Here is a 17,468-nt window from a genome sequence, read left to right as displayed (position 1 = left end):
TGTAGCAGTGTAATTCCATTACAATACCGCTTACCTGCGAGTTCACCTGTGTATATGCATGCCTTCTTCTTTTGTTCTGCTTCCTTTAGCCCCAACTCATGCATTCTTATGGTGACCCTGCCATGTCATTATCCTTGTTCATTGCAGTTTGTTCTAAATTTTGAAAATATTCTTATTCTTCATCCCAAGTATCATAAATTCTGAAACTCTGTCCTCAATATAACTAATGTATAGTTGTTCAAATGTAAAAATCTGAAAATCATCCGGAGGTCACCTTTAATCCTCAGAACAAGCTCTGCTCCATATTCCAGTTGATAGTGCAGTACACTATGCATTCCGGCTGGATTTTCGGACCAAAAATGATTTTTGGGGGCTAACTTTTAATTTGGGGGCGCTGATTTTAAAAATCTAGGGTACCATTTTTTCTGAGCACAGCTTTGTCCTATATCTCGATTTTTGAGTGCTGAAAATCATTAAAAATGGTTGCTATACCCATGTTTGTGATACCACAGATTTCATTCTAATCATTACTGTCGTCGTACGTCATCATGTTTATTGGCCATTTTTTATTTCAAATTTGCCATTTTTCATTTGGCCATTTTTAATTTCAAATTTTTAATTTCAATTTGAAATATTGTTTTCCTATATCTCAACTTGTGAGCTATGAAAATTGTTTGAAATGGTGGTAATACCCATGTTTGTGATACCACAGATTTCATTTAGACCACTTTTATCGTACCATCTCATTAGCTTTGGTCGCCATGTTTAATTTCACGATGGCTGCCATTTTGGTACAGTGTATGTTTTGTTCTATATCTCAACTTGTGAGAGCTTTGGATCCTTTAGAATAGTGACAATATCCATATTTTTGATACCACACAAAATCCATTCAGGCAAGTACTTTTAAAGGTACTAGGTACAGGTAGTTCTAGGCATTTCTTGGGAGAAAATGTCCCATCTGTTGATGTTTCCCCATCCATTTCCAGAGAGAGGTGGTATTTGTTTAAGTGGCTCTTTGTAGCTTTCCCCCGATCATTGATACGATGTGTGCTCACTGAATGTGTGGTTTTAGTACTCAAACAAGTGTTTTTGGCAATTCCTCTGCTTCAAGGTTTTTGCTCTTGAAGAGCTCCCACCGAAGGTCCTTGACTGTCTTGCATGCACTGGTCTGGGCGTATCTGTGCACACAAAATCTTCAGTGATGTTTGTCATGCTGTCCATGTCAAAACCACTGCCCCCTATTTTCTGGAAGGCATGGATTACATCAGAACTTGGCTCAAGGTTGAAATAGTTCTTTATCCATCTACTCTTGGACATGCCTGCAAACTTCCCTCCCCAATCAGCACCACTGAAAGCGTGGAGACCAAGCAGTCCTTTGCTTTTCTCACATCCAATAGCGGCACACCTTTCTTGTATATCAGTTGTTTTGATTCGCCTTCCCCTTTACTAGTGGTGAAACTTGGCTTGCCTTGAATGTTGTTGTTCGAACACAAGTCCATCATATAGATGAAGACATCTGTGTCAGGGGGAATGCGCGTCTATGTCTTTAATTTCCCTGCCGCTTCTCGATGCATCCAGGACATGCATAGGTATGATGGTGTCTGCGTCTTCATGAGAGTGCATGGCGATACTAAACTCCTCAAATAAAGTTCTGCAATTCAAGTTTGAGGGGTAATATATCTCTTGTTGCTTCATCATCATACGTGAATGTGGTATCACTAGAAAGCTTGATTATTCCTCTTACAATGATGTGTCACTTGTGATGCTTATACAGTCATGGAAGGCACAGTCTGTTGAATATGCAGCAAGGTCAAAGATGAAATGTTGCAAAATCTGTTGTTTTCAATTGTGAATTCATTCAAACTTCAATGACAAAAGAATGAAGACACTGACAATCTTTTCTGTCACTGTCTTCTCTATCTCCATTTATTAAGACATGGTTACATCTCAGTAGGTCAGTAGTGGGTCGATGACCCAAGCACAGCGACAGTTTGATGTTTGTGGAGTCTTTGATGTCAAACTTTACAGGATCAATGCCAGCAGATCTTTTTCCTCGTGTCTGAGCCTTCAAGGAATTGTCAGTGTATCTGTCATATATGATGTGTCCTTCTTCATATGCAGGTACAATCTTTTGAATGAAGGCTTTAGCAAGGTCAGAGCAAGTAAGCATGGATGGATCCATGTTGATAGTTTGTACAACTGCCATCGCATCAATATTGCACGCTCTGCCTCGCTTGTCCATCTTGGCTGGTTCACTTCTTGTCAAATTGACTTCTGGTTCAGTGTTTGTAGATGGTGCATCGTATTCTTCAGTGACCTGAATGAAAGCACTCTTGTTAGTGGGATTGAGAAGACTTCCATCTGACGAAAAAAGTGACCATAAGATGACAGAGAACTCGTACTTCCCAATTGTTTCACTCGATTCGATCATTCCAGGGCGAGACTGCTCTACTACAAGAAATCGTGCCAGAAGCTGATGATCTTCTCTCATCTTAACTACCTTATTACCAACTTTGCACTTTGTTTCTTTTTGCATGTGCTGAAAGTCTTCAATTTCATTTTCTTCATTGGGTCCCAAACACACTTGCCATAGTTGCTACCATTCTCTCTTTTACAAACTCTTCAAATCTCTCCAATCCCTTTGTATCTCTGTGGAGTATGTCCTCTTTTTTTTTTTTTTTTTTTTTTGCCTTTGCTGGAACTGCTGTATTTGAAACTAAGTTCATTAGATCAATGCTCTTGTCTGAGAATGGGTTTCCACAGTGATTGACAATGCCCTTTCTGATCAAAGCAGAATGGCTGAACATTCGATCTGCCATTGACCCACTAAGCTGACAGTGTTCCTTGGGTGCTGTTTTGTCTGTGCTTATGCAATAAGCTTTCTGAAAGTCATGCATTATGGTGACAAGTTCGGGACCAATTAGGAAGAGTCTTTTGAGTGCTTCCTCATTCGGAGTGAGTCCAATGATGCCACCTACAACCTTCAGTTCTCTGATGAGTTGTTCCAGTGTTTGATCTATGAAAAAGATTTGTGAAGTAAATACCTGATTTTGCCACCCTGAAGTCACCACATTTCAGAGCATTCCAGGTTTCTTTATTGGTCCCCTGATGCATCCGCATATCAGCAAGGTACACCGGGACTAGCCGAGCGTATTTGTGGAGGTCATGTGCAAAATAGTACTTCACTTGCTCCTCCGTGGAAGCAAGATGTAGCTCCCATTCTCCCTGCCTACTTGCACAGATTAAATGAAGAAGGTTTTCAACCTACTTCATGCAGGTCATCAGAAACTGCGCTATTTATTTCTCCCTTCTCTTGAGTAACAGTTTCGTCAAGCTTGTCTCTCACCGTTTCCTTCACTTTTTCATAGATCACTGTTACCTCTTTGCCTCGTGTGAAGTTTGTTGCGTAGTTCGTGGCATTTCAGCATCACAGTTTCTAAGCCTTTCTGCTTCAAGGAAGCTTCGAGCAAGAGTTCATGGCAGGCCATGATGTTATAGTAAAATGGAACTCGATACCTTGAACCACTTTTCGGTGAAGATCTGACAAACTGTTGTTGGGGAATACAAACTGGCATCAGTACTGATGGATGCAAGACCACTATCTTCCAGGAAATTTCCAATAGCGTGAAGTGAAGCAAAACAAGCATGAAGCTCACTTACCCTCACAATCAAATTCAAATTGCCTGTGGAAGATCTAAGTTTTACTCTTTCATACAAGTCAAAATCTAGGGTTATGACAGTTTTGTGATTAGGACCAGTGACAAAAGTCGATATCCCTTGAGCAAGAGACAGCATTGGAGAGAGCTGTGTAGTCAATGACAGCAAAAATGTTTTATTGAATGGTGGCCTTTTTGACTTTCAAAGTGGCTGCAAACTTAGAAAGAAAGTTTTAACAATGAATTTTCTTAAATCACAGACATGAATATATTCAAAAAGTTGAATGAGCTGTCTTACTCACAAGCCGACGTAAGGGAAAAATTGCCTACCTGAATGGAGGCCATACTGAAGTTCAGCATGGCCACTATATATACCTAATGGTTGAACAATAGCTGTGATTTAAATGAAATTCATGGTATCACAAACAGGTATTGCCCCCATTTCTAACATTTTTCATTGCTCTCAAGTCAAGATACAGGACAAAACCTTTTCTAACTTGGCAACCAAATTGGATTTCAAGATGGCGACCAAACCTGATGAGGTAGAACAAAAGTGATGACTTAAATTAAACCTCTTGTATCACAAACATAGGTAATGCCACCATTTCTAATGATTTTGATCGCTCACAAGTTGAGATATAGGACAAAACCTATATTTAGATGCCGGCCATTTTGAAATTCAAAGTGGCGGCTGAAGATGTGTTTAGAAAAAATGGTACCCTTGATTTTTGGATTCAGCACCCCCAAATTGACAAAGTTAGCCAACAAAATCACTTTTGGCACAAAAATCCAGCTGGAGCCAAAAAACCTGACAGTAAGCATCTGTACTATGATGTGAAGAAATGAATTAAATGGATGGTACAGTATTGGGGGCAATGAGAATTGGGCTTTAACTTTTTGTGAGATACCAAGAAAACACTTATGATATAGTACAGGGCATACCATTTTAAGAGGGATTCAAAGTTTATTTGATAAAAATCAGGTTTGGAATGACTGAAACATCCAAACACAAGTAAAACAAAGCGATTGTAATAAAGGGTCCCACACTTTATTAGAATCGCTCTTTTTTTGATATTTCAGCCATTTCAAAACCAATTTTCATCAAATAAACGTTGAATTCCTCATAGAATTACATGCTCTTTCATATTTCATGAGAGGTTTCTCATTATCTCACCAAAAAATGTAAGAAACCTGAAATTAGGTCTCAACCAAAACTATACAATCCCTTTAAACTGGACCAAACGAAAACAATAAAAGCTTTATGAGAGTCAGACAAGATTAAGGTGGTTGTACAGAAATGGTATCCACAGCACAAGTTTTATCATGTTTCCGTGGAAGAGTGCTGTTGGTCTTCACTCTTCCTATCAAAGTCAGCTCAAATTATGATTAGTGGGCACTCCCTTTAAACCACTTTCATTGAACTGATCTTGTCTTGCCATTTATATGTGATGAATTAACTGTCATTCTGTCTGTGCTTACTATTTGAGGAAACCCAAAGAATAAGAAGGAAAATCTAATCATCTATCACTTTTAGGAGATGGGGGAGGGTAGAGGTGTGGTAGAAAAAAAAAAACCAAGGTCCTTAATATCATGGTAAATTTTATCTTGTATTGTACAAGGTAAGAGAAAATTGCAACACACTGATCATGTGCATTCCAAAAGAAAATTTATTGATAGAAAATTAGATAGTGATTACTTATTTACATAATTGTTTTATTTTTTTTTTCCATGATAAGAATGGAATGTGTTATACTTGTGTAATCACCAGGCAGGCAAAATTGCTTTAGCCTGGCCAGAAACAGCATCCCACACACCTAGCAATTACAAATTAAGAAATGTCACGGCCATTTATTGTCATTGTGATCATTTAAGTACCGGTAGTAGTGTGTTGTATATATGCTTGGCTAGCCATCAAGGATTGGAGCCATCAAATTTGTCATGCATATTCCCTGGGATATAATCTACAGACTGTAACTGGATTTCTGAAAACAATTCACTTTTTAACAGTTATTAATGAATTATCCACCTTTATATTATTTTGGCCTAAAATACTCGTTTAGGCAATGGATATGATGTTTTTGATGGAAAAGCTTACTAAAACAAAGTCTAGCATTGTACAACATGAAAAAGAGCTGCACTCAAATCGATTCTAATGTATTTCATTGTCTTTGCAATCTGTTATGTATGTCTTTGTTTTTAAAACAGCAACAAAAACATAAGGTTACTTTAGGTTTTTTTTTTACTCCCTTTTGTCACTTTTCTGCAGATATCTGTCAACATGTAATTTCTATGTCATATCATCAACAACATTCCTTATTGAATGTGCGTGCCACTTGAAGAGAAACTCGAGTGTGTCAAGCACTTTGATCATGGGAAATCAATCATTAAATTGTGACCTCTCCAGGTGACACTTTTTCAAGGATTTTTTGTTTCTTGAGCTGCTTTGTTACTTATTGTTCTTCTCATGGAGTGTATTTGTAAGATAGACACACCTTATCATAGTCATGTGTGTATCCCAGACTAAATGCTGATAGTGTATGCCAAGATATCAATACATTATGCATTGCGATTATGATGATGGTGATGGTAGTGTTTTTGCACGTGGTGATGATCATGGCAAGAAAATTGATGAGATAATAATGCTGCATACAAGAAAAGGATTCTTTTCAAATTGCTGCCAATTGTGTGTAAATAATATGATTTTGATTTGATTTAATAAACCATATAGATAGAAAAAAAAGAAAGAAAAGGATTTTCACTTCAATAAACAAATGGATATCATGACTGGAGTTATAAAGGCTCTGCCAGCAAATGTGTAGATAAAGGACACATAAAAAGGAAGTGAATATTGAAGAAAATATTTCTAAAAGGGTTATATGCATACAACTTGGACAACTTGTGCGTCTTTACTTCAATCCATTTCTGCAGAACAGTTGAACACTCAGAGTGAAATACATGTATCGACATACTCAAAAGATAAAAGTTCAGAAATCTGATTAGGGAAATGTGTATTTTTCTTTTTAAAGAAGGAAAGAGAAGAAGATGGTGATGATAATGCATAGGAAGAAAGAGAGAAAAGGATGAAATGTAAATGTAAGAGAATGAGCAAGAGAAGAGAGACATCGAGTGAGTGTGTGTATGTCTTCAAGGTTTTATACTGTACTATGTGCGCAAGCATGGACGATTCAAAGCGATATGACTAGTGACGTATGGGGCAGTATGCACTTTGTCGGACTGAAATGCATTCAGACTGAAGTAATGGTAACCACAATTAATTCTCCGTGCAAACCTTCAAACAATACAAAATTACATGCGTTCAGATTTCAAATTTGAATAGCCCAAGCATTCGAAGTTTTCTCGGAGGACCTCATCCATTGCTGACATTTGTCTCAATTACCCTGGCTAAAAAAGAAAGGGGGCGTCCCTCCCTGAAAATCGAAACGTAGTAATCTTCTTAAAGGGGAACGCTGTTCAATGTTAAAGATAACTACATAGCAAAGAAAAATAGAAAATAAACACAGCTTTGAAGTTGCACGTCTCTTCTAAAAGGGTAACGCTATTCAATGTTATAGACAACTACATAACAAAGAACACAGCAAAAAAAAAAACACACACACACACACAGCTTTGAAGTTGCACGTCATCACAATTGGACAACTGTCAACTGTTTTCGTGAAACAGCGGCATTGATCACAATCACTATCATAAAACATGCAAATTTGATGATAGGCGTCACAGTTTTCCCACTTTTATTTTACTTTAAAGGAATGTCCATACACCACACTCATTTTTTTACACCACATTGCAGAAACTTCAGGAAGTCATCTTTGCTAAGTGTATTTAAATGAAACAATAATTTGATGTGATGAATACATCAAATTTAATTTGAGTTCATTGATATAAGGCCATTATCTTCAACATTTTAAATGTTGGAAGAGGTATTAGTTGAAATGAATTTGTCAATAAAGTTGATATAATAGCATCACTTTTAATTCTCGAAAGTGTATGCGAAGACTTGATTAATGGGAATCTGCGCGATGATGACAACTGTACGTTACTTCATAAAGTGTGCAAATGGCTGTCGTCACGTTTCATGCAAAACGTACATATTCAAAAACTCTTTAGTTTCTTGCTTTTCGGTCTAATTTTGAAGACACTTGCCCGATTCGCTTGTGACACTGTCCCTTCAGAACGTTTGTTTTTTAGTGCAGTAAGTCGACAAGAAAACGCTTTGGGGGATTCTCTTTAATGTGCGTGTCTCCTCCAAGTGGCTCCTGTTGACCCCTTTCTCAGAGAAAAAAAGATTTGATATATGATTGCACTTCTGCGGAGTTTTGTTTATTTTTTGCGACAGCGAAATATGTGACGTTTATTATCAATCACGACCTTTACCACCGTACCACAAACGAGCTGACAGCAGAACTATGCTGAACCTAATGATAGATGCACTTATGACTTGGGAGAACTGTGCATATAATTATAGCAACCCTATAGATGCTAAAACCCTGTTCGGGTCTGTTTGAATAAGGACTTTCCTAACACCACAAATAATCTTTAATATGCACCACAACAAACGATTCCTTGCAAACGTTGTTTTTCCCCCTTTTTCTCCCTTTTAAGGCATCCTGAAGCGGCTGAAATGCGCAAAGAAATAAATTGAATGGCCAAGATTGCGTCCTTTTTTACCACTTTATTTAGATGAGAGTATATATCGTTAACATTATTGAACGCATTATATTCACACAATGGATGCCGTCTACCCTTGAAACTTGCAGGAAATTGGGCGTGTTCACGAACGAGTATTCTAACCATCGTTAATGGTTGCACAGCTGAGCAATTCATGAAAGAAACATTGAAAGATGAATATGTTGTTTTCTGTTTAAAAAAGATTTTGAAGTACATATACTGTCGTATACATCCATGCCAGAACTTGCCTGAATATGATCCTCCTATTCCACCCCTTTCATCAAACTCATATCAATAGAATGTGTATCATCACTACTGTTGAAGAAGATATAAAAACAAAATGCTGATATAGATGGGATTGGGCAGTGAAATTTTGTCTATTTTAGGCGCCGTTTTCAGCCGTCATGGTCGGCAAAATGCTGTGTGTAGATTTGTTGATCTGATGAATGATGATTTCTTTTTAAACAACTATTGATTGTAGTTTTGTCCATTGAGAATATTAATGGGAAACATAATACTGCCCCGCATGTGATCAGTTTCTAATTTTGGCGAAGGGAGAGCATGCAGGAACCGTTTGAATTTTTATCTGATCCATATCTTAACGTGAGTATTATACGCGTTGTCAAATGCGTCAAGAATAATGCATACTGTTCTCAGATTACAGGCACAGGGAGTGTATATGCAAGGGGGGGGGGGGTATTCTCTTTGTATATGGGCTTGCATTATATTATATTTGCCATTGTTCGCAAGTAGTTTTAGTAATGGTAACAATAATTGTGTGATGTTCCTTTTCCATAACTAAAACCATGACTCCAGTGCCGTATATGCAACTGACAGGTGAAATCAGCAATACTTGTACTGTATCACTCAAGGATCGAGATAATTCCCACTTGTTACACACTAGTCTGCAGCTATGATCGGGGGGTGAGTAAAATGTTACGTAGGCAACTGTGACTTGTGCAGCTATTTTTCTTTAAACTGAAGCGATCGCTTAGTTAATCGCACTGACATCAAACGACGATTATATTCTGGTGTAAATAATGAATTCGTAAGTTAAGAGAGAAACATAGTTGGCAGGTGTGTATTTGTTAACCACAGCGGAAACGCGTCATTGGAAAAAAAAAGTAAGTGACAGATAATCAGGTAAACAGGTAACTCCGTGCAATAAGTAACATTGGTAATAAAGTGGGTTATGTGTGTGTGTTTACGTATGTCTTTGTCATGGTTGAGTGTGTTTGTGAGTGAGTGTTGGTAAATGTGTTTTTATAATGGCGCTATAATCTGCTCCATGGTCATGTGCATGCATGTATATATAGTGTGTTTATATTTTGGGAACATATGTTTTTGATCGGACGGAGAGTGGAGGAAATATAATCTCCGCGGGATACTATAGCGCACACAGATTGAACATTTCCCCTTGATATCATGGAAGAGAAACTATGAACCAATAAAGAGAAGTATGAGTGAGGTCAGAAAACCACAAGGTACAGGATTCAAGAGCTACTATCGAAGTGACATTGAACAAGAATTGGGCGACTATAAGAGAAGGGAAACGAAGTAGAGATAGATATAGTATAGAAACAGAGCGAGCGTGGGGGGGGGGGGGTGGGGGGAGGGGAAGAGAAGAGAAGGGGTCATCGAGAAAGCTCCCGTGAAGATGAGCAATTTAAGAAAAAAAAAGTTGGAAAGAGAGAGGGAAGGAACGCTGGTCTGAGGGCATATGGAATCTGTGTCACGCTTGAAAGTAGACTATGATTTCCAGTCTGTCGAGGATTCACCGTGGGCGCAGATAACGGATATCAATATTTCCGGAGGTACAATTGGTCGGTACCGTGCATACCACACGGTACTTTGAAAGGTTTGACTATTGTGACTGTCACAGGTGGAACTCTGAATTATCACATCCTTCGTCAGCCGCTTGACAAACTGGTGGCTGATCATGTGCTGATCGAGCTCACAGTACAACTGGAGAACTCAACCGAGTACGTCACAGAACTTGCGGTATATTGGGGATTATTATTATACGGTGCTACCTGCCGGGCATTGCGCCGCATCGGAGTAATTTCAGCCGACTGCGCTGGGACCCAAAACTCGTATTCTGTGGTTGTAGTACATACATCACGAGGACAACATGAATGTGCTAGTGTCTGTTACGTTGCTATGTTTCATCATGAGTAGTTGCTTAAGTCAGACCACTGTTTTGTCAGAGTCGACGACCAATACGAGTAATAGCCCTACGAGCTCCGCTAGTAACGGGACAGCTTCAGCCTCGACTTCCACCAGTCCGGCAAGTAGCAGGTTGAATAATTCAACGACAAAGTCTACGACGACGAGCTCATCCACTAAATCGACAACCAGTGTGGTGACGAAGCCAGAAAGTATTACGAAGACAGCACATTTGACGACCACGTCCAAATTGCATTCAACGAGCAACTTGGCTAACAATGTTGCAACTGAGTTGACGACGAAATCCATTAGCAGTTCGAAGACGAATTCAGAGTCAGCTGCTGCCTCGAAAGCCAATTCGACAACGAGTATGATGTCGAATTCAGCGGTTAAATCGACGGCCTATGCCACTGCGAAATTGACGACGAAGACGACGGGCAAGCGGACGAGGAAATCGACTACGAGTTTTTCGACTCCTTTCACGACCAGACGAAGCGCTGCATCTCCCACCACGCATAGTTTAGTCATGAGAACGGCTGGCAATGTCGATGAAGCCGGTGGGGGTTCGTCGGTGAGTTTATCAAATAAAACGGAATGTTACGTCATGTTCATTTATTCAGCTTCAATAATTATGATAGGATAGATATACCAAATATAAATTCTGACCCTCTTTGAAAGTTTCTGCACTTTTTACCACTCTTTAAGGCATACCTTGCACGTTTTTTTTTGTGTTTTTTTTTGATAGCTAAGACGTTACGTTAAGACGTTTGACACGACTATAAAGAAAGGAGAATGAGTTCCTAGGTCAGCGTTGTCTAATGTTACCATTGTGCCCCCTCCCGTTTAATTTCATGCTGTTACCTCTTGGCAATTCTATTGACCCCTCAAAACTTGTTTGATGGCTGATTGTTCCTCTTATTACAGAATGATTTGTATGTTTGTGTGTGTAGAGGTAGAGTTTTATCAGGAGTTTCCTTGTTCATTTGACCACGATCCCTCTATCAAAAAGGGTGATAATGGATTGGAGAGATGTACAAAGTACGTGTGTAGGGTCGGGGTGGATACCTAGGTTGCAACTTTTTGACTTGCTTTCATAAACTTTTGTCAACTCTTTACAACTTTCATATGAGTTTGTCTTCCTTGATTGATCACACATGAATCCCCTAAATGTCTCAACTTTTATTCTTTTTACCTAGATAAGAACTTGAAAAGATGCTGCAGAGCAAACAAACATAAGACCCGTAATGTGAATGATGTGGTGGTTGTTCCTCGATCGTGAGAGTGGCTATAATATGCTCTCACATGATCCACACGGTAACGGAATCACATCACACACAGTTTTGACAAGACGGGGGCTCCCGGGGTCACACGGGTTGTGACGAAACTCGACAGACTCTCCTTAATTCGCTCCTTCGATCCATCTCGTCGTGTTATCAAACATACGAGCCGAGTCTGCGCTCAGGAGTCAAAGCGAAGGGTTCCAAATTGGCCTTGACACGAGCTCAATATGTGAGCGGTGATGGCAGTAGCATGTGCGTTCTCCGTACGGGTTTAGAGACCTCTGGGTTATCTTTCTTGTGATGTCATCATCGATGGTTTGCTTCTCTTTCTTCCTTCTCTTTCTTCAATCGACCGTTTAATACGAACAAAATATATGGTGCAGGATAATTGTAATTCTATTGATTGAATTAAACACGCTTTCTCATTGTCTTTGTTGCTATGGGTTGATTTGATGTGATAGAAGTTGTATGTCAATTATCTTCAGGTGAAGCAAGATATTAAAATATTCAGTTCACTTCAGTTCAATTCAATCTAATTAAATTCAATTTAATTTAATTCAATTCAATTCAATTCAATTCAATTCAATTCAATTCAATTCAATTCAATAAAGTTAATTTGATTTGATTTACGTGTAGCTTAATTCAATTCAATTTCAATTCTGCTCCAAAGCATGCAACCTTAATGGGAAAAGTCAACGTCGTAGCGTAAATAACATGTGAAAAACTTGCACACTAAATTGAGAAGACATCAATGATATTTTGTATGTATATATTTTTTTCATGTGTCTTGGAAATGAGATACATTTTGTAGACCGCCTTTCTTCAGTGTTAGCATCGCTTGTGACGGTGATGTTGTCTTAACAGCAATACTTTTCATGTTTACCTCCATGATTATGGTACGCCATGCCGACGTTTGTTGAGTGTATCAGCGGTATATTATTCATCATCAGTTCTTAACCTCTACTGTAGCTATAATATGTTCTCAAATATATACTTACGCTACTTCATATGATCTGAAGCATTTTAGTCGGTTTCTTTGTTTCAAGTATAACAACATTTCACACCAAATTTGTACTAACTGTTCATCAAACGATGATATCAGTTGCACCCACATGGAGTTGTTTTTGGGTCAAAGCTGATTTCATCTATATTGTGTACTCTTCTCTTAATGATTCATTATCATCTGATTTGGTAGCTATATTGGGCATTACATTCAACAAATATTTAATACAACATCTAACAATTTACAAAATGATGCTTAACTGGGCTATACCAAGTGCTATAGATATATTCAACTTGACTGCTAATAGATAGCCGCCAACGATAGGTCGTGTATCCAGTCTGTACTTGTTTTGTGTTTGTATCATTATGTTCGTGAGTTACAAGATTCTTGTCAATCCCTATATAACAAAACAGCCCTCAGTTATTTAAGCGCAGCGAACGCTCAAAACTTTCTCCTTTCGAGACACACATTCCCTGTGACCTCAGACCCTGGACTCTGATTGTCACTTCTCATCCAAACTGGGCAGGTCAAACAAATCCTGGGCACTGTTTCATAAAGCTGTTCGTAAAGTTACGCATGAGTTTAGGAACGACTGGAATCGAATGCACAATCACATAGCATCTTTCATTCGACTTGATATAGGTCTTTCCAACTGCAAAAATTAGTTCATTATGAAAACCTTCATAATGAAGTGTGAAGGAGGGTTGCTCAGTTTACCCATTTCATTATCCGGGCCCCGAACTTGTAGATAATGCGTATACAAAGGATTTACAGTACAAATATTATGATATCATCATATGTATGTATTCAACTTGATTTCTTCATCTTGATTGTACATGACACCCAGGTACAAACACACACCCTCAAACACACTCTGTTGAAAAATTTGCCGAAGATTCGTTATTCCATAGGTTCGTTAATCGGAAAATAAGATAAAGTTCATTATTCGTTTGTCCGATGATGAAAAAAAAAAATCGTTATCGCGAAGGTTCGTAAGTCAAAAGGTTAATTAGTAAGCACCTTTGTAATTTTTTGATTCACGAACATCTCGGTATACGACATTTTGTGTGTCGGGAAAACGAATCTTTGGAATAACGAACATCACCCTTTGAAAATCGAGGCAATGGCTAGGTATCTCAAATCATAGTTACACTGGCAACTGGGCGAAGATGACAGTCAGTTAAGTAGTAAGCAGTTGTGGCCACCAAACCACACTCCAGCGGATATTTCATTAACAAATTCGTTGGCGAGCACATCGGCAGATCACTTTCCTACAACGATGACGCATAGTCCGTTATACTGCATCGACATAAACGAGGTCATAACACGAGATGATGGTTCAAATTCGTTGTGAGTAGAATGAAATTCGAAGGAGAATGAAGAATTCCTTAGTACAACATTGGGTGTCTTCAACGAAACACTTCAACAAACATACCAACATCACGTACTTGACGGATTATACAAAGTGATAAATGATTACCGTTGCTCTTCTCGCGTTACGTACTGCATAGCGTGATGCGGAAGCTTATAAAGTGTCCCCGAGGAGACGAAATCATTAAATTGTCTCACTTTTTCGGGTCCTAGAAGGTGAGATCTGGAGATCCCCTATCTCGTCCTCGCGACTTCTCGGGTCCGAGAAGGTAATATTCGGAGGACCCCGATCGCGTCTTCTCATCTTCTCGGGTCCGAGAAGGTGAGGTCCGGAGATCCCCGATCTCGTCTTCTCGACTTCTCGGGTCCGAGAAGGTGAGATTCGGAGATCCCCGATCTCGTCTTCTCGACTTCTCCGATCTGAGAAGGTGAGATCCGGACATCTCCAATCTCGTCTTAGCCACTTCTCGGGTCCGAAAGGGTGAGTTCCGGAGATTACCGATCTCGTCTTTTCGCCTTCTCGGGTCCGAGAAGACGAATTGTGAGATATTGTTTTCTCGACTTCTCGGCTCCAAGAAAGCAAGAAGATGACATCTGACAGTAATATCTTCCAACTCGCCTTTTCGGACCCAAGAAGTCGGATAAAACGAGGTCTCAGATCTCGCTTCGCACCTTTTCGGCTTCGAAAAGGCGAGGAAGAAGACGAGGAATCATCTCTTCATCTCGATTGAACTGCGTCGAAATGCGTCCGGTGATTGAGCAACATTGAAATACAGACCCAGTCTATAGTTGCATGGTACCTGGTTGTCGGTGACGTGTTCCATGTGTATAGAGATGAGCGTTTTGAGGGTGAATCGTTGCTACCTGCTCCAACCAGGGCAGAAAACGGCCTAATGACATGACAGGTGCATGCAGACAGTCAAATGTCCTTCACTCATGCTATACATACGGAGATTTTTTACTGCGTGCAAACACTCAGACCAAACACATATACATGAAGTCATTTTCCCAATCCTAGCTGATATAGTCGAGGGCGCTGAGCTTTACTCTGTAGAAATATAATAATGATAATCACGTTTTTGCATAGTATATATTTTCCTCCTTTTTTCACCATGCCCAAACCGTTATCTTAAACATTCCTACCGAGGAAAAAATGTTTTTGATATGGCGCGAGCATATAACCAAATCCTCCTATATACTAGTATTTGCCTCCGTGGAGTCTCATTAGTAATCATTGCATGTATTTGCTACGTATCTGGCATTTTAGATCAACTCAACCAATGTGTCGCGTGCACTGTCATCTTATATTCCTAATTGGCATGAATGCATATCTTCTTAAGAGATGAATGAACCATTTATATTTTTCTTTCATCTCTCTGATTTGAATTTTTTGTTGTAGCCACAGTCAAGTACAACGCCTTCACCTTTTACAGAGATCAGCTACAGCTCCGGCGTCCCATCGTACCTCACGAGCGACTTCATCTATGACAGCTCAGGTCAGAAACAAACGCGGTATATTGATAAGCACCCCCTTAATCCCCCTACTATGACAGACGAAAGAATGAATTGTCATGATTTTAGGAAAGTCTTCGACTTTCGACAGCTGCTAACGCGAAACAGACGAAAAAGAGAGGGGAAAAAGCATCGAAAGTGAGAAACATAATAAACGTGTGAACATCAGTCTAGCAGTCAACTACTTATAATGACGCCTGCCCGAAGTTGTCACGTATTTGGTTTTAGTGCGACTTTCATATTTTGGGAGTAAACTTTCGGTACCTCATCGCAGTCAAGGAATCCTGAATTTCCAACTGGAGAGGCAATTGACCCTTTGTGTGCTTTCGGTGCTGATTCGCACGGAAAAATGCTATAGCGTTGTACACACTCTCCAAGGTTCCCTGGCACAGAAAGGGTTAATCCTCATAAGTATGTGGTTGCTTTGGATTCTAGGCTGTGTGCACAGCTCGCCCTTCTTTCATTCTTAATTCTTAGCAATGAAGCTGACTGGAACTAGTGTCCCCAAACATGATCTTTATTCAGCGAATTTAGGAAGAGTGGTGAAATGATGAGTGAGCGAGGGGGAAAGATCGATCAGGACATTCAAAGGTTGTTGATTTATTTAGTTTTTGGTACTGATTAATGTGCTGCCTCACCTAGGTCAAAACTGTAATCGTCACGTGATGATAAAAGAACGAGAGACAGACAGACAGACAAAATTATATCAACGAATTTCGCGAATCTTTTTTTTAATGAAAAGTACACGCTATGCCTTGATGTGATATCAATTTTCATGACTTCTGCTGCAGGAGCTAATGAAGGTTAAGTTTTTTTTTAGACACTTCATAAGAATGTGTTTTTTTTATTTGTCTTAAGTTTTTTTTTGTTTACTTTAATATCGTTCTACTTTTGTTACCTCACGATTAGTTTTGAAGTTTCCTAAGGACGAGCGGTTAACCAAAACTCGAGAAATTCATTGTTCTTTATCCATTCTCAGTGAAATTTTCACCGAGTGTTCGCTGAATAGACACAATGTTGTAAAAGAAACTTTCCCTTTAAGTCGACCACTGCCGCTGCAACGTCGCATCGTCTCATCAAGGGGGTATACTAGGCGAGATAATACCTTCTTGGTCTCATCGCCGTACACGTAACCTGAATTCAGAGGACTGTGGTTGTAGTGCGGTGAGGGGGGGGGGGGGGGGGGTGTGTTACAGAGTCCTCCACTTAAAGTGAAGATATGCTCCATTTTCAAATTAATAGAGTAAAGCTGAAAAACTGAACCCTTCTCCTAAAATATAAAGAAACAACGAAAATTCGATTTAGAAAATGATCACAAATTTAAACTTATGGGAATTCTAAATTTCACACGTTTCCTTAAAAAATTGATATTGGACGCAGTCAGCTTCGCAAAGATTTTATGGCGATGATGTCATTGTGGGCTCACAAGCCTCCCATTTGCTTGACATAATTCTTCACTAAATTTGCTTTTATTTGATATGAAACGAAGTAAGAAGTACGAAATCAAACCCTTTTCATCCAATTTCGTTTTGAGTTATAACAAAAGGTACAAAGTTAAATCATTGCATACAACTGGACTTACTGTTTTAAATTAAGAGGACGGTTTTATGTCCTATCCTCGGAATTTAAAACAGTAATTCCAGATGCTAATGTTTAATATTGTACCTTTAGTGAACGTTGCCCGGATGAATCAGAACTGACATCAGTTGTTGTGACTTATGATAGACGGTTGTGATAGATGGTATCGGTCCTGTCTCTAAAGTTTTCTGGGTTAATTCACGATCAGAAACCGCT

This window comes from Diadema antillarum, unplaced genomic scaffold (assembly GCF_040938485.1).
Source record: "Diadema antillarum isolate AM-2024a unplaced genomic scaffold, OU_Dant_1.0 scf00000028, whole genome shotgun sequence".
In the NCBI taxonomy this organism is placed as follows: domain Eukaryota; kingdom Metazoa; phylum Echinodermata; class Echinoidea; order Diadematoida; family Diadematidae; genus Diadema; species Diadema antillarum.
This window is presented reverse-complemented; position numbering follows the sequence as displayed.